This window comes from Chrysochloris asiatica, unplaced genomic scaffold (genome assembly GCF_000296735.1).
Source record: "Chrysochloris asiatica unplaced genomic scaffold, ChrAsi1.0 scaffold00202, whole genome shotgun sequence".
NCBI classification, from domain to species: domain Eukaryota; kingdom Metazoa; phylum Chordata; class Mammalia; order Afrosoricida; family Chrysochloridae; genus Chrysochloris; species Chrysochloris asiatica.
The window spans coordinates 2,747,319-2,774,537 of NW_006408720.1; the positions used below are offsets into that span (position 1 = coordinate 2,747,319).

Genomic DNA, 27,219 nt, shown 5'->3' on the forward strand with positions numbered 1-27,219 from the left:
ATGAGGCCATGTGCCTAAATTCAAGCAGATAAATTATGTAAGAATTTGAAGTAGTCATCTCCAGGTCATCGCTTTACAGATGTTTTACAGAAAGCAAGGGTGTATCCTCTGCATAACACAGACTGTTGATGAGTCTTCCTCCAATTCTGATGCCATGCTCATCTTCAGATAATCCAGCTTCTTAGATTATTTGCTTAGCATTCAGATTGAATAAATATGGTGAAAGAGTACAACCCTGGTCCACACCTTTCCTGATTGTAAAGTATCCAGTATGCCTTTGCTGTGTTTGAATGACGGCCTTATAAACACAATTAAGTGCTCTGGAATTGTTATGGTCCACACAGTCAAATGCCTTTGCAAATCAACAAAACACAACCTGGTGCACACCTTTAGTAAATAAAGTAGTCAATAAAACACAACCATGGTGCACACCTTTCTTGATTTTAAAGTCTCCAATATCCCCTTGTTCTGTTCAAATTGCTGCTCTTAAGCACAATTAAGTGTTCTGGAATTCCCATTCTTCACAAGGTTATCCAGAGTTTGTTATGGTCCATACAGTTAAATGCTTTTGTATAGTCAATAAAACACAAGTAAACATATTTCTGGCATTCTCTGCTTTCAAGCCAAGATCAATCTGATGTCAGCAGTGTTATACCTTGGTCCATGACATCTAAATCTAGTTTGAGTTTCTGGCAACTCTGTTGATGTACTTTTGAAATACATTCAGCAAAATTTTGCTTGTGTGTGATACTGATGACATTGTTCAATGATTTCTACATTCTTTTGGGTCATCTTTCTTTGGAATGGGTACAAATATGGATCTCTTTCAATTGGTTGGACAGGTAGCTGTCTTCCAAATTTCTTGGTTTAGATGACTATGTGCATCCCGAACTCTGCTCATTTATTGAAACATTTCCATTTGTATTCTGTAAATTCCTGGAGTCTTGTTTTCCTTCAGTGCCTTCAGTGTAACTTTGATTTCTCCCTTCAGTATGATCAGTTCTTGATAATATTCTACCTCTTGAGATGGTTGAACATCTACTCAATAATTCTCCTTGTACAGTGTCTCAGTGTATGTCTTTGATCTTCTTTTGATGATTCCTGCATCATTCAATAATTTACCCATAGAATTCTTTATTATTGCAAGTTGAGGCTTAAGTACCAGAAATATCAGTAAAGCATTATCAGTTCCAGAAAATTCCTGCTTTTCATCATTATTTGATTCAGCTCCAGATATTGCAGTCTTTTCAGTTGAAGTCCCTGTCATCCAGTCTGTCCAGTACTAAGTCCTGACCCATTTAATCTGTAGTATAATAACATGTTTAACTTACGTTTAAGTGTCTTTATTAAAGTAATTTAGTCCACATCCTAATTCATCCAAATCCCACAACAATAGTGTTTTAAGTAATTCACATGTTAAATTCAAACAAAACTATTTTAAGGACCCAAAACAATTTCTAAAGTTGATATTGTCTAAAATAGCAAATGCTTATCTGTACACAACTAAGCAAGAAATTAAGGCAATTCCGCTAAAATCTGTTCACATTTCTGGGATAAAACAGACACTGCTCTGAAATTCAACCGTCTGATACTGAAACATTAGGCTAATAATTAATAATTAGGCTAGACTAATAATATTCAAATCTTCTTCCCCTTTCCTTAAACTTGTTGCTCAGAGTGTTCAGTGTAGATTAAAATTGAGTTAAGGTTTTGCTTTTGTTGTTGTTATTGTTATTGTTACATGCCATTGAGTTAATTCCAACCCACAGTGACCCTGTATAGGGTTTCTGAGGAGTGGCTGGTGAGCTTGAATCACCAATCTTGCAGTTCAAACTGACTTTGCAGTCTAGTGCATTAACCCACAGCACCACACCAAGATGGTGCCATCAAATCTGTTCCAACTCATAGTAACCTTATTCACAACAGAATGAAACACTGTCCTGTACTGCACCCAATGTAACTCACAATCGTTACATTTGTGTCTGTTGCTGCTGCCACAGTGTCAAGCCATCTCCCTGGGGGTCTTCCTCTCCTTCACTGACCTTCGATTTCACCAAGCATGATGTCCTTTTCCAGGGGCTTGTCCCTCCTGAAAACATGCCCAAAGTATGAGAAATGGAGTCTCCCCATACTGGCTTCTAAGGAGCATTCTGACTGTACTTTCAACAGAGGTTTGTTTGTTCTTCTGGTAGTCCATGGTACTTCAGATTTTGTCATACCAGGGCCAGAGCTTCCTCTCAGGCTTAATTTGATAAATTTTCAATTGGCTGATGAAGCCAATAGGGATACTTGGTCTTGTCTCATTTGGTTTCAGGAAGACTTTCATTGAAGTCATCAATGGTCATCTGGTCAAATAGAATAATATTTCTCATATTCCCCAATCCTAGTCTTTGAAAGAGACACAAACTCAGCACAACTCTTCACATTTTCTTTTTCTTCAGTGTCCATCAGGGCAGTAGACTTATCTTCTAGCACTGGAATCTTCAGGGCTTTAAACTTCTTCTCAAAGTTATCCACTAAGCCAGGCTTGGCCACGTTGGCCTTATAGTAACCCCAGTTGATAGCTGGTGGTGCCTCAGGTAGAGCAGCCAACCTGGGGATGAGGGTCTCATTCCAGAATGTCAGGGAGTTAACAATAGGCTTTTGGTTTAGGGGTATGGTCTCCCCAAAAACTATCTAGTCAATGGCTTTTAGAGCAAGTTTTTGCCCAAATATCTTGGGATCCTTCACCAGTCCCAGAGGACCTCAGTCCCAGTCAGTCCATGGTACTTTTAATATTCTTTTTCAACACCATAATTCAAATGCATCAGTTGTTGTAAGGTCTGCTTCTTTCACATGCATTTAAGCTGTTGAAAATACCATGGCTTGGGTCAGATACACCTTTATTATCCTCAAACTGGTATTTTTTGCTCTTTAGCATTTTAAAGAGGTTTTCCACAGAAGATTGGCCTAATGCAGTACATTATTTGATTTCTTGATTCCTGCATCCATGAGTATTGATTGTGTATCCAAGCAAAATGAAGATGACTTTGACAACTTCAATCTTTTCTCTGCTTATTATGATGTTATTTATTGATTCAGTTGTGAGGATTGTTCTTTTCTTTCCACTGAAGTACATTCCATACTAAAGGTTGTGGTCTTTGATCTTCATCAATAAGCATTTTACGTCTTCTTCACTTCCAGAAAGCAAAGTTTTGTCATCTGTATATTGCAGACTTTTAATGAATTTCCCCCAATTCTTGATGGTATATTCTTCTTCATATAATCCAGCTTCATGGATTATTTGCTCACTATACAGATTAAATAAGCATGGTGAAAGAATACAGCCCTGACACACAACTTTGCTGATTTTAAACCATTTAGTATCCCTTTGCTTTTTTCTAACAGTTGACTCTTCATCTACATACAGGTTCCTGTGAGTACAATTAAGTGTTCTGTAATTCCCATTCTTCACAATGCTATCCATGATCTATGCATTCGAAAGCCACTATATAGTCAATAAAGTACAAGTAATCATCATTCTGTTATTTTCTGCTTATACTCAAGATTGATCTGATGTCAGAAATGGTATTTCTCATTCCATGTCCTCTTCTGAATCCAGCTTGAATTTCTGGAAGTCCCCTGTTTATGTACTGTTGCAAACATTTCTGAATTATCTTCAGCAAAATTTTATTTGCATTTGATGTTAATGATATGGTTCAATAAGCAAAAATTAGTTTATGATATGTTGTTGTTGTTAAGTGCTGTCAAGTTGGTTCCAACTGATAGTGACCCTATATAGGGTTTTCAAGGCGTGATCAGTAAGTTTGAGCCACTAACCTTGTAGTTCAAAACTGACCTTGCTGCCCAGTGCTTTATCCCACAGTGCAACACCAGGACTCTAGTGTAAAGTGTATATATTTATGGGTCTGTACCGACTCTATGGCACCTAACAACAACAACAACATATATAGATATAGATAGATATGTATATATATACTAAAAAAGTTGCAATTGAAAATTTCATTCTAAGTTAGGTTCATAGCTGGCATGGAACATACTTCTATGGTCATTACATGATTAAAACCCCTATTTTGGACTGCAAATTTGGTTTGAATCATAAGGTCGGCTGTTCAAGCTCACCAGCTGTTCCTAGGAAACCCTATAAAGGGTCACTAAGGGTCAGAACTGACTTGACAGCACTTAATAACAACAACAACACCTCTAAGTTTGCCTATGAGTCCTGGGTATATATGAACATTGATAGTCTTAGTTGTGACAGTGTTGACAGTAACCATAAATTCTAATCCAATAACTTCAAAAGAACTTTTTAGAGAAGTGGCTCTCATCTCTATTAATTTTCTGTCTTTGTCAGCAATCCACCACTCATCTCTCAGTTTGTTGTACTATGGCGGCCTGCATGTTGCATGAGGCTGGAAGGTATACCACCAATATTATAAATACCAGCAATGCCATCCATGGTAGACAGGTTTCAGAGGAGCTTCCAGACTAAGACAGATTAGAAAGAAGAGGAAGACTACTTCTAAATGGTTAGCTACTGAAAATCTTATGAATATCAGCAGAAGTGTATGATATATAGTGCAAGAAGATGAAAAAATATGAATAGTAGAAGAACATTGTCAGATATCGTAATGGAATGATTCCCTCAGCTTGGAAGGCACTCAAAATACAACTGAGAAGAACTGCCTCCTGAAAGTGGAGCAGAGTAAGCAGTTTGCTCCATTCACCAAAGGATAGTATTAAATTAGGCAAAATCTGATGCATGAGAAAAATCTGATGCATGAGACCTCTTTAAAATGTTAAAGAAGAAAGGACTAAAGTGCATCTGATCTAAGTCATAGTATTTTCAATAGTCTCATATGCCTATGAAAATTGGACAATGAATAAGGATGACTGTAAAAGAATCGAGGCATTTGAATTATGGTGTTGGGGAAGAATATTAAAAGTACCATGGATTTGGAAAAGCAAAGTACTGATTAAGAAGAAGAACCAAGTTGTAAGCCTCTCACTCCCTGATTTCAAATTTAACTACATGGCCACAGTGTCAAAACAGCCTGGGATCGGTACAATGAAAAATACATAGATCAATGGAACAGAATTGAGAACCCAGAAGCTAATCCATCCACATACAATCAAGTGATTTTTGACAAAGGGTCAAAATACATTAAATAGGGAAGAGATAGTCTCTTCAACAAATAATGCTGGCAAAACTGGAAATTAATATGCAAAAGAATGAAAAAAACCCTGTACCTCACACCATATACCAGTCTATTTCAGCTAACTAATGCCTAGGATATAGAATTTTATGTGGTCCATTTCATTTTTCATAATTTCCAGTTTTCCTAGATTCATACTTCATACATTACATATTCCAATTATTAATGGATGTGTGTGCCCATCAGCAAATGAAAGTCACTCAGGCTTTACTCTAATCACGTCATCACGGTCAACTCTACTTTGAGGAGGCAGCTCTTCCCCAGTCGCATTTTGAGTGCCTTCCAGCCTGAGAGGCTCATCTTCCAGCACCACAGCTGACAATATTCTGGGGCTCTTAGTCATGTTTCAATATTCAATATTCTGATGCTGACAGTCTTCTACTGCTATTAATAAAATTTTCAGTGACTAAGCATTCTAAAGTAGTATATCTCTCCTGCTTCCTAGTCTGTCTTTGTCTGGAAGCTTACCTGAAACCTGTCCACCATAGGTGACTCTGCTGGCATTTAAAATAATAGTGGCATAGATTCTAGAATCATAGCAGCACGCAAGGTAACTGGGATATACTAAAAATTAGACATTTATATGCATCAAAAGATTTCACCTAAAGAATAAAATGGGAACCCACAGACTGGGGAAAACATTTTTTTTTTTTTTTCAGATAAAGGACTACTTTCTAAAATTGCAACACCTCTACAAGAAAAAGACAACCAATTAAAAAATGGACACAGGACATGAACAGACACTTCACCAAGGAAGACATTCAAGCAGCCAACAAGCATATGAAGAGCTGTTCACAATCTTTGCCATTAGAGAGATGCAAATCAAAACAACAATGAGATATCATTTCATACAAGCAATAACACCGAAGTTTAAAAAAGCAGAGGATAGTAAATGCTGGCCCAGATTTGGAGAGACTGGGACCCACCTACATGGCTGGTGGGACTGGAAAATGGTTCAACCACTCTGGAAAATGGTATGGTGTTTATTCAGAAAGTTGGAAAAGAAATACCTTATGATCCAACAATTCCTAAACTTGGTATATATCCACAAGAAATATGAGCCAGAACATGAGTAGATATATATGTTCACCAATGTTCATCCTGGCACTATTCACAATAGCAAAAAGATGGAGATAGCCTAAGTGCCCATCAATGGAAGAAGAATGGATAAAAACCTTTGGTGCATATACACAATGGAATACTATGCTAACTGGAAGAATAATAAAGCAGTAAAACACCTCATAGCATGAATGAACCTTGAGGACAGTATGTTAAGTGAAATTATTCAGTCACAAAAGAACAAATATTACATAGGCCATTTTTGTAAAAGCATAAGAAAAGATTTCCATACTAAAAGAAAAATTCTTTGATGATTACCAGCGGTGGGAGGGAGGGGACAGTAAGGTACATGTTAGGGGATAGACACATGCAGCTTGGTTGATGGAGAGGATAATGAAGAAGGAAGGGGAGGGAAATACATAAGAAGGAAGAAGGTAGATGAACAAATAAGTAGGGGACACTTATGGAATTATGCGTGGGCTAAATGGAATAGAGGCAAATAGTGATGCGTACTCAAACTTAAAACAACAGGGCTCTATGATACAGAGATCAAGACATAGTCTTAATGGGTTGTTGTTGTTGTTGTTAAGTGTCGTTAATGGGTAAAGAAGGGGAAACAATTTTAAGATGCTTTATTGTCTTGTGGATATTGGTTTCCCTTGCCTACTATTGTAAAATATATATTTAAGTGGGATAGAAAGGATATTGAGAAATATGATTACAGAAAGCCTGTTAGTATGTCTTCAGTCTACAACTGATTGAATTAGTTAAAAGAAGTACTAAAACTTGCCCAGGGAAACAGCCTTTGTGAAGTATGGGGCCATAGGTGGAATTCTGAGCCCCACCAAGAACTTTCTAAGGTGGGAGATTCCCACTTGTAAGGACATGCTGAGCAACCTGGAATGGCTGGAGGAATAGAAGATATTTCCTAAAAGAAAGACCAGCAGGGGGGAAAAAAGGCAGACTGGCTGTTACAAGATCAAACAAGCTGTTTGGCATGGAGCCATCAAGGCAAGAAAATTCAACCATCAGGGTAAATCCCTTTCCTGAAACTGAAAGGGAACACATGAGCAGGCTTGTAAGCTCACTGGTGACCGCCCTGGTCTACTTGTGAGTAAAAGTGGGAGAAAACATGGGCTGAGTTTGGTCATGTTCCATAGACACCTGTTGATCTTGAGATGAGAGAGAGAGGAGAAAGAACCGGTTACTCTGAAGTTTGGAAGTGTGTGAACTTCCGAGCCCATGGACACTGCCCTAACCACTGGAGGCAAGAGCTGAGAGTGAAGCAGCCAGCTGGTCTGAAGTGGGGGAAGGCATGCAAGAACTCACAAACTTGCAGATAGCACCCATTTGACATGGCTTGGACTGCTAACTGACCAGAATTCAACCAGATGAAGATAAAGAAGTTTGATACAGGAAGCAAGTGTAAGTTGCTACAATTTGATGAACTAGATCTTTGCTTATGGATTTAGTTACTCGAAATTTCAACCGCAAGGGAAGGATTCTTCATATTGGGAAAGGCTGGCTTATCTGAAGTTTATAGGGAAACTTGTGAACTCCTGAGTTCATGGACACTGACCTAACCACTAAGGGCCAGAATTGAGAGTGAAGGGGCCAGGTGGTCTGAAGAGGGGAGAGGTGTGTGAGAGCCCCCAAACTTGCAGATGGTACTCATTTGACCTAGTTTGGATGGCTTGCTGTTTAGAACTCAGCCAGAAGAAGATAAAGAAGTTTGATACAATAAACAAGTACAAATTGCTACAATTTGATGAACTGAACCTTAGCTTATGGATGTGTTGTTGTTATTGTTAAGTGCTGTCGAGTCAGTCCTGACTAACAGCGACCCTGTATAGGGTTTCCAAGGAGCAGCTGGTGAGCTTGAACCACCGACCTTGCAGCTCAAATTGACCTTGCAGTTCAGTCCATTAACCTACAGAACCACAAAATTCCAACCGAAAGAATGTAGTTGCTCAAAATTCCCCTCCATATACAAGGTTGATAGGAACAGCCAACTTAGATATTGGCTGCCAAAAAATGGGGGGCTATAAAGGCTGGTTTACAAGCTTTCAAGAATATGCTTAGTTTCAGAATGAGGCAGGTAAGGTATAATCTTCACTGAATAGTTTTCCTCTTGTGCAGTTAGGTCTGGTGATAGGGAATGGGGGAGCATGGGGATAGGATTCTTTTGATTCAATAGTAATCGTTATCATATGATCATCACATAAATGTGATGATCATAGCTGAAAAGGTAGATGATGCGACACCGAAATGGGGAGTAGTTAATTTTTCATTCCGGGAACGGAGGACCCTAGGGCCAGCAAGAGGGATGAGTGGAGCGTGGGATCCTAACCAGAAAAGTGGTAACAGCAGAAACGGAAGCAGCAGCAATAGCATAGAGAGACAGAGCAGCTGAGGACTCCAAGCCCATGGAATGAGAAAGGCTGTGCACCTGCAGGCAGGAGGCTGACTTGCAAAATGTGCTCTTTAGACATTTAAATGAATTTTCTGTGTGTTTTGCACAGGATCCCTAGGAGTCTGAACTGAGGGAGCAATAACAACATCATCAATAGATGGAGATAAACACTACAAAGTGATTCCCAGAGATAAATGTAGATGTAAATTACAGTATAATTCTGAACCATAAGGCACTACATTTTGAAGAAAAAGAAGAGGTTGTAAGCATTAAAATTACTCTTCTATGAGGTATTAATATCTGCGTATCAGAGAAGAGTCTTGACATGTATGCCAATTACTTCATTTGAACCTGACTTTTCTCTTTGACAAAAGGAGACTATAGAATTTCTACTGCATCGCTCCCAGAAAGTTGATGAGGAAGAAATTGCATGGTATGAATGGGACTAAGCTACTCTAATAAGAAAACCTAGTAGTGTTGTTGCACATTTACTTGCAGACCAGTGGTAAAGGAACTTGAATATACATAACCCAAACTACACGTGTGCAAAAGGAGTCCTCAAACTTAAAAGATTCTGTAGCTACTCTCTCCTGTTTCTTTATATAAATAAAGTTCTAGTGAGTTATGGCTTGGGTATGAAAATCCAATAGCTTTTCTCCCCTCATATTTGGGAATATGAAAAAAAATCAAAAATAGCTTTCATGCTGTTCATTTTCTCATTTTATCGTTTCTTTTCTCCTTTACTGATTGTTTTATTCCAATGCTGTGGACAAAAATCCTGTAGGTGAGATTTGATTTCTTTTATTAGCTTATAGAAACTATCTAAACCATATACAAACCTTTTCTCAAAACAAAATTTCTTTTTTTTACTCTAGTGAAAATGCTTGGACAAACCAATGAGTGTCTACTGTTGGGGGGGTAAGGTTGGGGGACACTCTCTCCATACAGAGTGAAACTGGAGGGGGTGGACACAGAGAAAGGACCTGGTTCCTTCTCCAGTCACTCACTGAGTGTCTGACCCAACCTCTGTGCCCTGGGTTCCTCACTTACAAATGATGCATTATCAGACTATTTCTAAAATGTCTTCCACTTCTAAGAATTTGCAAGCATATTTATTTAAAGTATAGTAGTTAAGAGAGTGGGTTCTTGGACCTGTTGCCTGGGCTTAAATCCCAATTCTCCCACTTACCATCTGTGTAACCTTGGGGAAATGAATTACTTAACTTTTATGTCCCAGCTACCTTATCTAAAAATGTGCAAATGATTGTCCCTTCTACACAGAATATCAAATGAGACAATACATGTAAATTGAATACAATAGTGCCTGACACATGTGAAGTTTAATTAGTATTTCATTAAATAGTAACTCCCTTTAATTAAGGAGCTGTGGTGGTATAGCGGATTAGCACTTGACTGCTGGCTGAAGATTGGTAGTTCAAACCCATCAGTGATTCCATGGGAGAAAAGACCACCATGGTAATCTGTTCCCATAACTATTAGTCTAGAAAACTGTATTCTGTAATACATGGATCCTATGAGTTGGCATCAACTCAATGGCACACAACAATAACCTTTCATTTCATGTTAATTAGATATCAAGTCCTGTGCTAACCTTTGCATAATCATTTTATTCATTCCTTTCAACTACTACTTGAACTATGAGATTAATTTTACTGATGAGGAAACTAAGTTTCGAAGTGCACTAAAACCAAGACTAAAAACCATGTAAGTTATGGACTCAGTAGCATATATTTCATAGATTACATAGAATAATTTTTGGCTTATGTTAATTCCATGTGACAGAGTAGAATTGTCCCAGGGGGGTTTTCTAGGCTGTGGTCTATTAAATTTTATTTATTTAAATATTTTTATTGTGACTTGGATGAGAGTTTATAGAGCACATTTGTTTTCATTCAATAATTCATACACGTTTTGTTTTGTCGCATAGATTACAATACCCACAATGTAATAGTATTACCCCCACTTTTTCCTAGTGTTTACTGCTCTCATTCATCCCTCTTTCCTATTATTTCCTGCCTTCAGAGTTTTATTCCTGGGCAAATACTGCCCTTTAGATCTCTTGGCTATAATCTTTATGGGACAAGATTTCTTGGTTTTTCTCCTGCAGAACATCAAGGTAGTATGCCTGTCAGCAAATATCTTGGGAAAGTATTGTATATTTTTCAAAGATACGATTTATTGAAAATTTAAGAAATGGTTATATATAACATATCCAAATCTTTAGAATCATAAAATTATATGAAGACAGTATGCTTGACCTCCTGAATTTGTCATATGCTTGCCTGCCTTTTTTAGTATCTCTTTTTAATAACTTTGTACTCAATATTTTTCTTTGCCTTGTTTTTAGCTCCATTTTGTTGAAACAGTCTGAATCCCATCAGCCAACACTTCATTCCAGGATTTTCCCAGGGACACACTCAGGAGGACTATATGATTTGTGTCTTTCTTTAGCCAGGCAGTCCAGATGTCAACGATTTCCATGTTAACAAGTTATATACTAGTACAGTGATTTCTTTACTGCCTACTCTCTATCTCTTTTAATATTCTGTCTCGAAAAGAGACAAACAGAGCAAGAAAGGAACAAGTGATACTGAGTTAAGTAGGGGAAAAAAAAAAAAAGAAGGAAAAGGACAGATTAGAACAAATCCAGGGCTTAATAGTAAAAAACAAATCTGAGTAAAATCCCATTAGCTTGAACAAATTCACTACCTAAAATTACTGGGCTCCAGCTCATATGGGTGGAATCTACACTTCTCAGTGCTCAGAACAAAACATATTGCATTGACCAAACAATGGTCTAAATCTTTAGCTATTTTTTCCCCACTAAGTAGTCGAGTGGTTATGAGTCAGGCTCTTAACCTCAAGGTTAGCTGTTCAAAACTACCAGTCATTCCACAGGAAAAAGATGAGGTTTTCTGCTCCTGTAAAGATTTACAGTCTCTGAAACCCTATACAGGGTCTCTAAGAGTCGGAACATACTCCACGTCACACCACCACCAAGAAATGAAAGGATATTTCCTAAAAATGGTCATTATCTTCAGATATTTCATATGTGCTGAAATGATTGGCTAGTGCTAATTATTTTCAATTATTTTAGAAATATGGTGAAATAATCTGCTTACTCCAAATGATTTTAATTTGCATAAGAAATATTTACTAGAAGCTTACCACTTATCAAGTACTGAGCCAGGGAATGCTAACATGTGTGAGATTCGGTCTATGACTTAAGACAACTTAACGTCTAGTGAACAAGTTGAACATGCAATAATGATGATGATGATACTAGAAGACATAGATCTAAGGTTAGGGGTAGAAGGAAAAGGTTGCTTGTTTATGACCAAGTTGTGGAAGTAGAAAGCCTCAGAGTTCCTGACTGGCATGCTGCACTCAGTGAGTGAGTGAGAATGATGGAGTATTTTCTCAATGTGGTCCTTCTGTGTCAGTTACAAAGACTTGACAAGGTCTACCAGTAAGTGTGACCCCACATGTTGCAGAGTACAACTGCTCCATAAGGTTTTCAAATCTGTGAATTTCTGGTGCATATTGCTAGATCTTTCTTTTGCAGCACCTCTAAACAATTTATTAGGTGTTAAATGATAAAGCCACCATTCTTCTGTCAGTTTGCCATACTATGGTGCCTTGTGAGTTTCTGTGATTCTGGAAACTATGCCATGGGTATTTCAAATACCAGCAGGGTCACCCACAGTAGATAGGTTTCAGATGAGCTTCCAGATGAAGACACTAGGAAGAAGGAGAGGCAAACTACTTCCAAATATTTAGTCACTGAAAACCGTATGAATAGCAGAGAAACACTGTCAGATATAGTGCCAGAAAATGAACCACTCCAGTTAAAAGGCACTCAAAATGCAATTGGGGAAGAGTTGCTTTCTCAAAGTAGAGTTGACCATGATAATGCGAATGGAGTAAAGCCCATGAGAGTAAAGCCCTAGGGACCTTCATTTGCTGATGGGGCACAACTCAAAATAAAGAGAAATAACTGTAAACATCCATTAATAATCAAAACATGGAATGTATGAAGTATGAGTCTAGGAAAATTGGAAATTGTCAAAAATAGAATGCATAAACATCAATATCTTAGGCATTAGTGAGCTGAAATGGACTGGTATGGGCCATTTTGAATCTGACAACCACATGGTTTACTATGTTGGGAATGACAAATTGAAGAGGAATGGTGTTGCGTTCATCATCAAAAACAACATATCAAGATCAGTCATGAGGTACAATGCTGTCTGTGATAGGCTAATATCCGTGCACTTACAGGGAAGACAAGTTAATACCACTATTATTTAAATTTATGCACAACCACTAAAGCCAGTGAGGATGAAATAGAAGACTTCTACCAAGTTCTTCAATCTGAAATTGATTGAACATGCAATCAAGATGAATTGATCATTACTGGTGATTGGAATGCAAAGGTTGGAAACAAAAAGGAAGGATCAGTAGTTTGAAAATATGGCCTTGATGATAGAAATGATACTGGGTATCGCATGATAGAATTCTGAAAAATGATTTGTTCATTTCAAATACCTTCTTAAGACAGTATGAAAGACAATTAGACATGGACCGTACCAGATAAAATACACAGATATCAAACTGACTACATCAGTGGAAAAATTCCATATCATCAGCCAAAACAAGGCCAGGGGAAGATTGTGGAACAGACCATCAATTGCTCATATGCAAATACAGACTGAAGCTGAAGAAAATTTTAAAAAGTCCACGAGAGCCAAAATATGGCCTTGATATATATCCCAAAACCAAAGACCAGAAAAGTTGTGGGATGACATCAAGAACATCATACAGAAAGAAAGCAAAAAGTCCTTAAGAAGACGAGAAAGAAGGAAAAGATTAAAATGGATGTCAGAAGAGACACTGAAACTTGCTCTGCAGCATAGAGATGCTAAGGCAAATGGAAGAAATGAGGAGAGGTACAGGGTGCTGAATAGAAATTTTCAAAGGTCAGCTCGAGAAAACAAAGTCAAGTATTACAATGAAATGTGAAAAGATCCGGAGTCAGAAAACCAAAAAGGAAGACCACGCTCAGCATTTCTCAAGCTGGAGGAACTGGAAAAAAAATTCAAGCCTCGACTTTCATTATTGAATGATCCTCTGGGGGTTTTGGAGGCAGCAGAAGGAGAGTCAGGTAGGACAGGCTCCATGGGGGAGGTGCTGAAAACCCAAAGAAGCTGCTTTCACGGAACAGCTCCAGAGCTCTGGATCAAGCATAAGATGCAGGCATCAGTTTCTTGCACCCACTGGTGGAAAAATCACTGTATAAAGGAAAATATTGTGATTTAGGAGTTGATTGGGACACGGGACTCCCTCTGCGGCCACCCTGCCAAGGCTGAGATCAGAGGGTGGTGTCACAGCCAGACCCACACAGTGAACCGGCACTAAAAACTGGTGCAACAACATTTTCTTAAGGAGGTGTGGGGAAATTCTACACCTTTTCTCCTCCTGTTCCCTGTCGTGCCTTCTCTGCCCAGCCCAGACACCTTCAGGCGCGTGGGCACACACCTTCAAAAGGGTCATCTTTGAGCCCACAGTTTTCCCATGGCACAGAAAGGAAGAGCCCCATTGGTTCCATGGGCTACTTCTTTGGTGGCTGCTTATGATATCTGACTCTGGGACCCAGCCCTAAAGTTAACTTGTTCAGGACCCTTTACTCCTGCCTAACCAGCAAGAAAAAAGCAAGTCTGGCCAGACAGACAAACCTTATGAACACTCTGTAAAACCCCAACATTAAAGGATGCAACAATTTCGAGAATTAGGCTGTGTACATGCAGATACCTAACTGACCTTTAGAGACAAAAATCATAGACAATCTTTCTCCCATTAACTTCTCAATATCTATCTGAGCACCTCTACAATGGTGAATAGAGGAGGGGATTGAGCGAGTGGACACCCCCACCCAGTACTGGAGTTTTCTACAGTGCATGCACACTACCTGTGCAGCAAAGACAACTGGCCAGTCTGCTACTGTTTTATTTTTGTTTTAGCGTGGTGGTTTTTTATTTTGCTTCTGTTTTTGGTCCTTTTGATCACACTTTTTTCCTGGAAGTGGGAGCTTTTTCTTCCTATGTTACTCAAGACGAGACAGCAATCATGGCCATATAGCCAAGCTACAAGCATGCCCCATAATATTCCACCATTGAGACAAGAGTCAATAACAGCTGCTAGGCATTACAAGTGAAAAGGAAAGCCTATCTCCTGATCATATCCACCAGGAGACACTCAGTAAGCTTAACAACACAGCAACAAATATCCATTTAAGCATGTAAAACCCACCTAACTACTGAAAATGGCAAAGAAAACACAACACCAAATCTCAAAACGTCCCAAAACCGGAAAACAGTAACTGAGACAAATGAACTGGAGGCAGACAAAGACTTTCCAGAAGAGGTTGATCAGGCTTGGAATTTGCCTGTGAAGGATTCTCTGGGCAAATTATTGAATGATGCATAAAGCATCAAAAGAAGATGGAAGGAATACACAAAGTCTCTGTACCAAAAGGAAATGGTTCATGTTCAGCTGTTTCCAGAGGTAGCATATGATTAAGAGCCAATGATACTGAAAGAAAAAGTCCAAGGTACATTGAAGGAATTGGCAAAGAACAAGGCATCAGGAATTGATGGAATAAAAATTGAAATCTTTCAAGAAAGTGAGGTGGCACTGGAGGCACTCACTCATCTATGCCAAGAAATTTGGAAGACAACTATCTAGCTGACTGATTGGCAGAGATCAATATTTGTTCCCATTCCAAAGAGAGGTGACCCTGCAGAATGTGGAAAACATCAGAAATATCTTTGATATCCCACACGAGTAAAGTTTACTAAAGGTAATATGGAAATGGCTGCAAGCATAGATTGACAGAAAAATTCCAGAGGTTCAAGGCAGATTCAAAGAGGCTGTGGGATGAGGGATATCATTGCTGATGCCCTATGGATCTTGGCTGAAAGCAGAGAATATCAGAAAGATGTTTACCTGTGCTTTATTGACTATACAAAGACTTGCAATTGTGTGGCTCATGATAAGCTATGGACAACATTGTGAAGTGTGAGTATTCTGGGACATTTAATTGTGTTCATGAGGAATCTGTACATGGACCAAAAGGCATTTGTTCAAACAGAACATGGGAATGTTGAATGGTTTAAAATTAAGAAACGTGTGCGACTAGGTTGTATTCTTTCACCATACTTATTCAACCTGTATGCGGAAAAATAATCCGAGAAGTTGGGTTCTATGAAGAAAAATGTGGCATCAGAATTGGAGGAAGACTCATTAACAACCTGCTTTCTGCAAATGATACAACCTTGCTTAATGAAAGTGAAGAGAACTTAAAATACTGATGAAGATCAAAGACCACAGCCTTTGGTAGGGGTTGCATCTCAATGTAAAGAAAACAAAAATCCTCACCACTGGACCAATAAACAACATTCTTACCAACGGAGAAAAGATTGAAGTTGTCAAGGACTTCATTCTTCTTGGATCAATCATCAACACTCATTGAAGCAGCAGTCAAGAAATCGAATGATGTATTGCATTAGGCAAATCTGCTGGACAAGACCCTTTTAAAGTGTTGAAGAGCAAAGATGTCAGCTTGAAGACTAAGGTACGCCTGACCCAAGCCATGGCATTTTCAATAACCTCATACGCATGTGAAAGCTGGACAGTGAATAAGGAAGACCATAGAAGAATTGACGCATTTGAGTTATGGTGTTGAAGGATAATATTGAAAGTACCAAGGGCTGCGAAAAGAACCAACAGATCTGTGTTGAAATATGTGCGGCCTGAGTGCTCCTTGGAAGCCAGGATGGCCAAACTTTGTCTCTCATACATCAGACATGTTGTCAGGAGAGACCAGTCACTGGAGAAGGATATCATGTTTGGTAAGGTGGAGAGTCAGAGCAAAAGAGGAAAACCTCCAGTAAAATGGATTAGCAAAGTGGCAGCATCAATGCATTCAAGCATGGCAACAATTGTGAGGTTGGCCCAGGACCTGGCAGTGTTTTGTTCTGTTCTGTATAGGGTAGCTATGAGTTGGTACCGACTCAATTACAGGTAACAACAACAAAGGATTTAAGAATTACAAACAGATAAAGTCATGTTATAATTCCTGGATATACATAAACTGGAAGACTAGCCAAATAATCTGCTCAGACTGGAGAAGGAAAGAAGGAGATATGTTAGGTAAAACCAGATAATTTGAAAATGGCTAATCAGTGTGGCACAGTAGGATAAGCCCTGGACTGGTAACCAAAAGGTCAGCAGTTCAAACCCACCAGCTGCTATTGGAAACCCTACAGGGTTGCTATGAGTCAGAACTGAGGTGATGGCACACAAGTATAAAAAATTTTGCCATTGAAATCCCTGCAATGCATTTCCAGCTTTCTTTTCCCTTGCCTGGCAACCAAGGGCCTCTCCAAACCCTTCCTTTCCAGTATCCCTTTTATTCTGTTGACAGCGAGTTGCCCAGGAAGCCTATTCTAAAACATAAACTGAAGTGCAATTATGCCTCACTCCTTCCTCCAGAGACTTCAACAGGGACTACTGGAGAGTGAAAATCATTGCAAGTTTCAGAAATGGATGTGGTGGAAAATTCCTGTCAGTGCTGTAGGATAAATGCTAGACTGCTCATCACAAGGTAAGCAGTTTAAACCCAACAGCTGCTCCTTGAGAATAAGGTGAGACTTTCTGTTCCCCTAACGATTTACTGCCTTGGAAGCCCTGTACAGGGTTGCTATAAGTTGTAATTGACTCAGTGATAATGGGTCAGTGGAGGACTGACTTGGAGGCAACTGGCTGTTTTGGCCCACTGTTTTGTCCAGTTTGTGGAGGGAACAACTTACTTCACTGGCTCTTGAAAGCAACTTGCATTTCAACTGATGTTTGGGTGATTGCTAAAATAAGACTTTTTGATCTATTATAGGTGGTGACTATCAAATTCTCTTGCTTTATTTATTTATTTTTGCACAAAGACTGGGACATAAGTGTCAAGGAAGAAATATTCTTGCAGAGTCCTGTGCCAGCAATCTCAGTGTCTTTTCTAACTGGCCAAATCACTAGGGCTACAAAATAATTTAGCATTTTACAAGCCTTCGATCTCTGCTTTAGGCCCCTACTTTAGGCCTCTACTCACTCCTCACCTAGTTTCAGTACAAAGGAAAATAATTTGGGTAGCACTCAAAAGTAGACCTTTAAAAATTTTAGCTAACACATTGTGTCAGTCCTCTCAAAATATACTTTAAATCTTTGGCCAACCACTTTCCATGTTTATTTGCCCCTACATCAGGATATATATTTAAAGTAACTTATTTACAAAACTGTATCTTAGCAACATGGCACAGTACAAGAGTGTGTTATCTAAAGCAAACCAATTCAGGCCATAAACTATATAAGCAAAGCAGCCAAATATGATTGGTAAAGCTCTCCTATGATACTGTAAGCCTGAGGTGTTATATGTGATTGCAGACATATTTTTTAGATCTGAGATGATCAATTATTCATACTTAACTCAAGGAACAAGCCACTCTTTCTATTCATAACTATAGAATCATAAAATATTAGAGCTGAACAGGATATGAAGGCTGCCTAGTCCAATACTATGATATTAAAATGAAAACCAAAAATTAATAGAAGCAAAAGGGAGCAAAAGAAATGACAACTCACTTTCCTTAAAGCACACAGTAGTTGATAGCAGAGCTGATGCTAGAAATCAGATTTCTTTAACTTTTAATCCAGTTACTCCAGTAATTATTGTATAAGAACTCTCATAATTATTCCACATGGGTCCATATAAATTCCTATTTTTAAAATGGCCTTCTAAATGAATTGTTTTAATATGCAGGGATATAGACTTGGAAGAAACTTTTGTGTGTGTGTGTGTAAGAAATAGAGATGATCATTTTAATTTAAATAACTCACTGTCCATCATTATTACCTGGAAGAGATCATTGAAACTGGTATTTCCAAATGTTAGTTAAAAAAAAAAAAAAACCTAAGTAATTGTTGTGGTCAATGACACATAAAATTTCTAGGTGGCATAAATGACTAGTAGTCATACGGTTAGTGGTTTGAACTCACCTAGAGACAGATTAGAAGAAAACTTGGCAATCTGCTTCCAAGACGGAACAGCCAAGAGAGCCCAAAGGAGACTAGTTGTACTCAGTAAAACTTGGGGCTGCATGTGTCAGAATTGACTTGATGGCAACTAACAATACTTTGTGCATAGCCAAATTAAAGTAGACACATCAAGTACAGTTAAAAGTACTGGCTCTGGAGTTGAACTGCCTCTGGTTGAATCAAAGCTTTACTTTCTGTTTCCACTGCTTGTTGCCTCTGAGTGTTGTAGTTATTATTATTATGTGCTATCAAGTTTATGTCAACTCATGTGGTTTCCGAGGAGCAACTGATGGATTTGAACTGCCAACTTCGTGGTTCGCAGATCCTACAGTGCCACAACGGGTTCTGATTCATAAAGACGCTGTATAGTGTTTCTGAGGAGCAACTGGTGGCCTTCCAGTTCAAACTGACCTTTCTGTCCAATAATTATCCTGCAGCACCACACTGAGTTTTGTTGTTGTTAAGTGCTGTCAAGTCAGTTCCAACCCATAGCGACCCTGACTAGGGTTTCTGAGGAGTGATTGGTGAACTAGAACCACTGACCTTATGGTTCAAACCAATTTTGCAGTCCAGTGCAGTAACCCACAGTTATTTAAAACTGTGGAGACACATCCATACCGTGGTACGCTTTTAAAACTTGGAGACACAACCACATCATGGTACGCCTTCTCTATAAAAATAGTTACTGTTGGGTCAATTTTGAGGCTTAAATTCTCTTAGAAGTACCTTGGAAGAAAGGTCTAGTGATGTGCTTCTGAAAAACTAGACACTAAAAACCCTATGGAGCACAGGTCTATTTTGAAAAACATGGGGTCAACATGAGTAGAAATTGACTTGATGACAACTGTTTTTTGTTTTGTTTTGTTTTATATTGAGTTAATGGGATACTTAAATGAGATAATTCATATAATCTGGGCAAATAGCAAATACATACATGTTTGTTATAAAACCAATTTGTGGCCTACACAGTATGCTGTCTTGGTATCCATTAACACTTCTGGTTGCTCTTTCACTTAGTTTCTGATATGGCCATTCCTATCTTTGTGGTTGTTGTTGTTAGGTGCCATCGAGTCAGAACCGACTCATAGCAACCTTATGCACAGAAGAATGAAAACACTGCCTTATCCTGGGACAACCTCACTAATGTTGCCACACTTGAGTCCATCGATGCTGCCACTTGGCCAATCCATCTCTTTGGGGGGTCTTTCTCTTTTTCTCTGACCCTCCACCCTACCAAACATAATATTCTTCTCCAGCAACTCGTCCCTCCTGACAACACATCTGTATGAATTTTCAGGGTTTTTGTTTTTTTCAGGCTCAGTACATTTTATGTATTCAGACAGGGCCTGAAATCAAACATTATTCTATAGACTAGTAGGCAATCTATGAAGTGAACCAAAGTTTCAAAAAAGGTAAGAAATATTGACAGTGTCAGGAATGTATTCTTTGTATGCCTACATATTGTTGGTTAATCATTAAGCTGTTGCACTATAACGATTGGAGTACTTAAAATGAATATTTTTTTACAATTATAAATGCAACATAGACAATATGTTTGATTTTTAGTCAAAAAAAGTATTAACTCTATTTCTGGAAAATATTTTCTCTTTTTCTGAAAATATTTACTGATACTTCGAGAGTAAAGAAGGAGCTCTGGTAGCATAGTGGTTATGAATTGGACTGCGAACCTTAAGGTCAGCAGTTTGAAACTAGCAGCTGTTCCATGGGAGAAAGGTGAGGTTTTCTGCTCCTGTAAAGATTTACAGCCTCGGAAACCCTGTACAGGGTTTCTATGAGCCGGAACCCACTACTCAGCACATAACCACCACCACCAGAGAGTAAAGAGGAATGACATATTTTTCCAAAGTCATAAATTCAAGTGTTTGCTGGCATCAATTAATATTTTATATTTCTAATTTGGGTTATATTCTGACCACACATGATTAATTTGATTTGATCAATCATTGCATACTTTGGTATCACAAAATTCCTTTAGAGTAGCACATATACTTTAAAAGTATTTTTCCCCTGATTATTTATCTACTTAGAAGGAACATTCATGATACTACCCTCAAATAAAAGTTACAATGAAGCTTCAGATAAATTAGAAAACTACTCTCAAGGTAATCAGTTATGGAACCAAATTGGGAGTCTATAATCCCAGACCACGGGTGTCAAAAGTTTAGGGTGTCAAATACAGCCAAGTGTTTCCAATTCCCTTCCTTTAGCCACAAAGAGGCATATTAAGATATGGCATATTCATTGGGTGCTACTTGAAGGGTAGTGCCCCTGAGCAGTTTCTATTAACCCCATATAATTCAGCATCCTTCCTCAAGCACAGTAGAAATACAGAGGTGTGGTATAAACAGCATCATGATAAATGGAAAAAAGATTGAAGTTGTCAAAGATTTCATTTTCTTGGATCCACCATCAATACTTAAGGAAGTAGCAGTCAAAAAATCAAGTGATGTATTACATTGGGCAAATCTGTTTCACAAGACCTCTTTAAAGTATTGAAGAGGAAAAATGTCAGTTTAAGGACTAAAATGCACCTGACCCAAGTCATAATATTTTCAATAGCCTGGTGTGGCACTGTGGGTTAATACGCCAGACTGCAACGCTATTGGAACTACAAGGTTGACGGTTCATGCTCACAAGCTGCTCCTTGGAAACCCTATACAGCGTCTCTGTAAGTTGGTATCGAATCAATGGCACTTAACAATAACAACATATATGCATGTGAAAATGGACAGTGAATAAAGAAGGCCATAGAAGAATTGATGCATTTGAGTTATGGTGTTGGAGAAGATTATTAAAGGTACAATCAACTGCCAGAACAAATTATGTAGTTAGAAGTACCACCAGAATTCTCCTTAGAAGCCAAGATGGACAGACTTCATCTCTCATCCTTTGGGCATATTATCAGGAGGGATCAGTTCCTGGAGAAGAACATCATGCTTGGTAAAATGGATGGTCTGAGAAAAAGAGGAAGACCCCAATGAGATAAATTTGTATACTGGCAGCAACAATGGGCTCTAGTATAGCAGCAATTGTGAGGATGGTGCAGGACCAGGTGTGGTTTCTTCTGTTGTACAAAGGGTCACTATGGGTTGGAACTGACTCAATGGCACTTAACAACAATCATAACAAAAGCGAGTGAGGACAGAGGTGGAAATTTGCTCCCAGGTGCAAGCCCGAGGGTGCACCAAATGATTCATAGAATGTCATTCTCAAACATGAAAGACTGAGGCAGCAGAGAAGGAGAATGGAGAGTTGTGGGGAGGATGAAGGGAGGTGTTTCTGTTTAGGCATTACTCCTATGAACAGCTATTCATCTTGAAATTGAGGGAAGGAGCTCAATTTAGAGATTCTGTGGGGCCCTCTTTACCCTCCCTTCACCAATGTTCCATCGCAATTCATCACATAAAATGTACTTCTAGTTAGAATGCCTCAGCATTCTATAATTATGGCAACTGTTTCTTTAAAGTATTAACAAAAGCTACCTTCAAAAATGTCACCAGGGTTTTAGTGAAAATATAGTTCTGGACCCAAACCCAGACCTACTGAATTAGATTTTTTAGGATGAGATATTCTAACAAGTTCCTTAAGTGATTCTTAGGCACAGTAGAGAGAGCCATTAGGCTGCAGGATAAAGTTCAATTCCTCAGCTTCATATATGAGATACTATACGTTTGACTCAATCTTATCTTAATTGCTGTTTCGTCCATTGTACTTTGTGCTCCAGAAAAATCTTTCTACTTAGAGCTCTCTGACCATACCTGTTCTTTCACATCTCTGGATCTTTTCACTCATTCCCTCTGTCTGGAAAACTCTCTTTCCCCAACTATCTCCAACTACTTGACAAACTCATTCCTCAAAGTAAGTCAGCCTTTTAAATCAGGCTAGTTTTCCCAATCTTTCTCTATACCTGGAAGCAAATTCAATCCTCCTACTCACTGTGGGCTAATGCGTCAGACTGCAAAGTTGTTTGAACTGCAAGGTCGGTGGTTCAAGCTCAGCAGCTGCTCCTTGGAAACTCTATACAGGGTTGCTATGAGTCAGAATTGACTCGACAGCACTTAACAACAATAACTCTTAGTAAGCACATGAATATTTATGCTCTTGTGTAATCTGTGTAATATTTTGTGTAATGTGGTGACCTTAGTGGATAAATACAAAAGAAACAAGAAAAGTCTGATGAAATAATAACAAAGGGCATAGGGATGTGCAAAAATAATTTATTTTAGAAGGAACAGCATGGGGCTGGTCACTATGAGCTGTAGGTTAAAGATCTTGCAAATATCTGACTTTTCCAATATGTTATATTATTGTTAAGTGCCATCAAGTCACTTCTGATTCATAGAGCTCTTATACAGGATTTCTGAAGAGCAGTTTAGAAACAACCTTGTGGTTCAAACAGACATTGCAGTCCAGTGTTTATCCTATAGCACCACACTAGGACTCCACTCCATAATCCCTGATACCAACCATCATGCTTCCCCTCCCTCATATCCCAGGGTTCTGTAATACACTGCAACACCTCACAGAACTCACAAATGCCAAAGAAATGCCTCATGTAAATGTGAAGGCTGACAAGTCAAAAATCCATAGTTCAGACATCATTATTGAGGATTATGTTCACCCATATAGTCTGAAGGGCTGAGGAATGAGGCATTTGGCTAGAAAAGCCATATTAAGCAATTAACTGCACTGTATGAATACGATAGCTGTTTCATGATACACTGATGCTTTTTTCAAATCATTTGAGTTGCAATCATCTATGAATAATTCAACTAAAGAGTATCATCATTTCAGGATGATGCTATTGGTGCCAAAACACAAAATCATTACTATAACACTCATGGTAATAGCCAGAATCAAATATGAGTTATCAAAATAAATATAAATCTTATCTTTAGTCATTATCTAAAGATAATGCCAATATGTAGATAATATCACAGGTTTTTCTCTTTTGGTGTGTTTCTTTTTAGTTAACACTGCTTCTCAGAATTAAAGGCTATTGCTTTTAATGTGAATAAGCGGCTTCTATGGTTTCACTAACCTCATACACATGTAAGGAGACGTGGAAGCGTTGACTTCCTTTATAGCCTTCACTGTTGTCTCTTTTCTTTACTCTTACAGACTAGATAATTATTTACTAGCCAGAATTATGAGATGATTTTATAGATGCTGCAGTTTTAGGGGACTATCTGTGAAATTCTAGTTGATGTTTAGCACTTTATTTTATATATCCCTCTTTTAGTCAAGGAGAATTTTATACTTTAAGATTCCTAACTTTGCATTTTGAATGCGATATGTATGGATGAAATTAACACATAATGGTACCCAGAACTATGTATTACAAACACTTATTTGTTGAATACCAAATTAAGTAAATCATATGGACAGCAAGAAAAATGACAAAGGGAAATACAGAACAAAGTTATATTTTATTTCAATTTGATTTCAGATCATATCATGAAAAAATTGTAATTGAGTTAGCTGAGAATGGAGATGACTTTGGATACTAGCATGAATAGGTCATGCTATCTTCTATTACTTTTGTAATAGATGGTTTTATTTTTAATAATATAGTCAAATGTAAAACAAAAAATATGGAGTCAGAAAGGAAGGAAATAAATATCTAAAAGAAAATTGAAAGCTAAAGCTTAGATGATAACTGAAAAGATAATTGGGCTCCACACAAACGTTTTGAACTGGAAATAGAACTAGACACATTAGAATTGGAAGGAAAGACATAATGATGAAGTAAAAGTAAGAAGTGTGTAAGGAAGAGAAAAAGAATTATAAATGAGGCTCAGAGAGAGAGAAATTGTTATTATAAGAATGAAAACTAGCTCTTAATCAAAGAAAAACTATGGTAACAAGGTTTCTGAGCAATGCCAGATACAAAGGAGAAGAGTAAGAGGGAAACAGAGAATGCACACTGAAAGACCAAAAAATGTCCACTGAATGAATGAATAAAAGAGACCATATTGCATTAGGAAGGAGAATTCTTTTTTTTTTTTATTGTTACTGAATAAATGAATTATTGTTGTTGTTAAGTGCTATTGAGTCAGTTCCAACTTATAACGACCCTGTAAAGGGTTTCCAAGGAACACTTGGTGGGTTTGAACCACCAGACTTATAGTTAGTTGTCCAGTGCTTATCCTACAGTGCCCCATCAGGACTCAAAATTAAAGATAAGCATGCTGTTGTTGTTATTGCTGTTAAGTGCTGTCAAGTAGGTTCCGACCCATAGCAACCCTGTATAGGATTTCCAAGGAGCAGTTGGTGAGCTTGCATCACCGATCTTGCAGTTCAGACCAACTTTGCAATCCACTACATAAACCCACAGCACCACACCAGGACTTCAAAGATAAGCATAGGTAAAACTATATTAATAATAGTAAATTTCACTTTGTAATAGATTTGATGATTACATATAAAATTTACATTTCTTCTGTGGTAAATTGACCAAAATCAAGAGTAAAGGAGGGAACATAGGAAGTGTCATAAGCTTCAACATTGTAGGCTATAGATGGTGGCTGGTGAGAAGGGGAGATGGAGAAAGTAGAGAAGATTATGTGTTTTGGCAAATTAAAAGAAGATAAAGATTCTGGTAGCCATTTTCCAAGAGGTCCTTTAAGGATCCCCATATTTTTCAGATATTAATAGTCTTATATAAGCCTCTCCTATATTTATTTATCAGTATTGTTATATGTGAACATTTCCTATATCTCAGTTCCAAAAGTAGATTATATAAGACACTGCAGCTATTGTCTCGGAATCTCATTTTCTCTCTCCGTTTCTTGAATTATTCACTCTGGGAAAATACCTTATCATGAAAAGCCTTATGGAGAGGCTCAAATGGCAAAGCACTGGAGTCTCCTGCCTACAGCCAGAGAGGTTGGAAGTATCGAGGTCAAAAGTGTGTCTTTCAGTCTGAGTCAAGCCTTCAGATGACTGCTGCCCCAGCCAACAGCTTGATTAAAAAAAACACCGTGAGAAAACTTCAGCCAGAACCAATAAGGTAAGCTACTCCTGAATTCTTGGTAAGCCGAAAATGTGAAACAATAAATGTTTATTGTTTTAACTCACTAAATTTTAAGGTAATCTATTGCATCAACAATAGATAATTAATCCAGAAAATTTAGTAGAAGAAGATTGATCAAAAACAACATTTATTCTACTTCACTGTTCAAACTTTATTGCAAGTATTCATTTAATTATTGTATGTTAAGCTCCATTAGGGAGAATGGTGAGCCCCAATGTCCAGCTGTTCTACAGAGAAAGATGAGGTTTTCTTCTCTGGCAAAGATTTAAAGCCTCAGAAACCCTATATAGGGTCTCTATGAACCAGAATCCAATATATGGCATTGAACAACAACAACAAGCTCCATTTTGAACAAAACAATGTGCTAGAAACAGTGAGAGATATGATTATGAATACTATTCCCACTCTCAATAATTTACAAGTGAGAAAAAAATAGGTTCATAAATAACTGTAAAGCAATGTGCGGTTTCACTGTTTTCTTTTAAACTTATATCCTTTTTTTTTTTTTTTTTTAATTTAGCTACTAGCTCAAATCACCATTCTCAGTTCAATATACATATACGGGGTGAATGTGGTGTTACTTTGAGGAATACAAGATCAAATTTAAAGACACAATAAGATCTATGGGAATGGAAAGGATGTTAGGCCAGCCCACCATCTAAGACTGAAGACGAAGAGAAAGACTGAAAGGAAAGAGTGCTGTCTGCCTTTCAGAATTCTACAGGCATGAGACAAGTCACAGGTGCTGCAGGTTAATGCACTGTACTGCAAGGTTGGTTTGCACCACAAGATCAGCAGATCAAGCTCACCAGCCACTCCTTGGAAACACTATACAGGGTCACTATGAGTTAGAAATGACTTGGCAGCACTTAGCAACAACAGAAAGAAAAAAGGACTATACTGGGAACAGCTTGGAGATCAGTAAAACATATAGGAAAAACACAAGAAGAGGGCTTTCTCAGTTTCAAAGGATGGGATTAAGGTCTCTTGAATTTTAAGGTAGGGATACAGAGGTATCTGTATCTGCAAGGTCGGCAGTTCAAGCTCACTAGCTGCTCCTCAGAAACCTATACAGGGTCTCTATGGGTCGGAATCCACTCAATAGGACTTCACAACAACAACACAAATACCTTGGTTTCAAAGAGTTGGATCTTTGCCAACTCAATTCTGGAATGTGGGGCAGCCAGAGGAATGGGGCAGTCATCCAAAAACTGATAGGGTATGGATGCCATGCCCAGTGGGTAGAAAAAATGGAGTCTTCCAGGGCTAAGGGGGTCTAGTCAACACTCAGATGGGCTAGGAGAATGGGG

At 38.2% G+C, this 27,219-nt stretch overlaps 1 pseudogene; it reads right to left on the bottom strand.

Moving 5' to 3' along the window:
- Positions 1-2,243: 2,243 nt before the first annotated feature.
- LOC102838284 lies at positions 2,244-19,510 on the bottom strand (annotated as a pseudogene).
- Between the last annotated feature and the right edge of the window lie 7,709 nt (positions 19,511-27,219).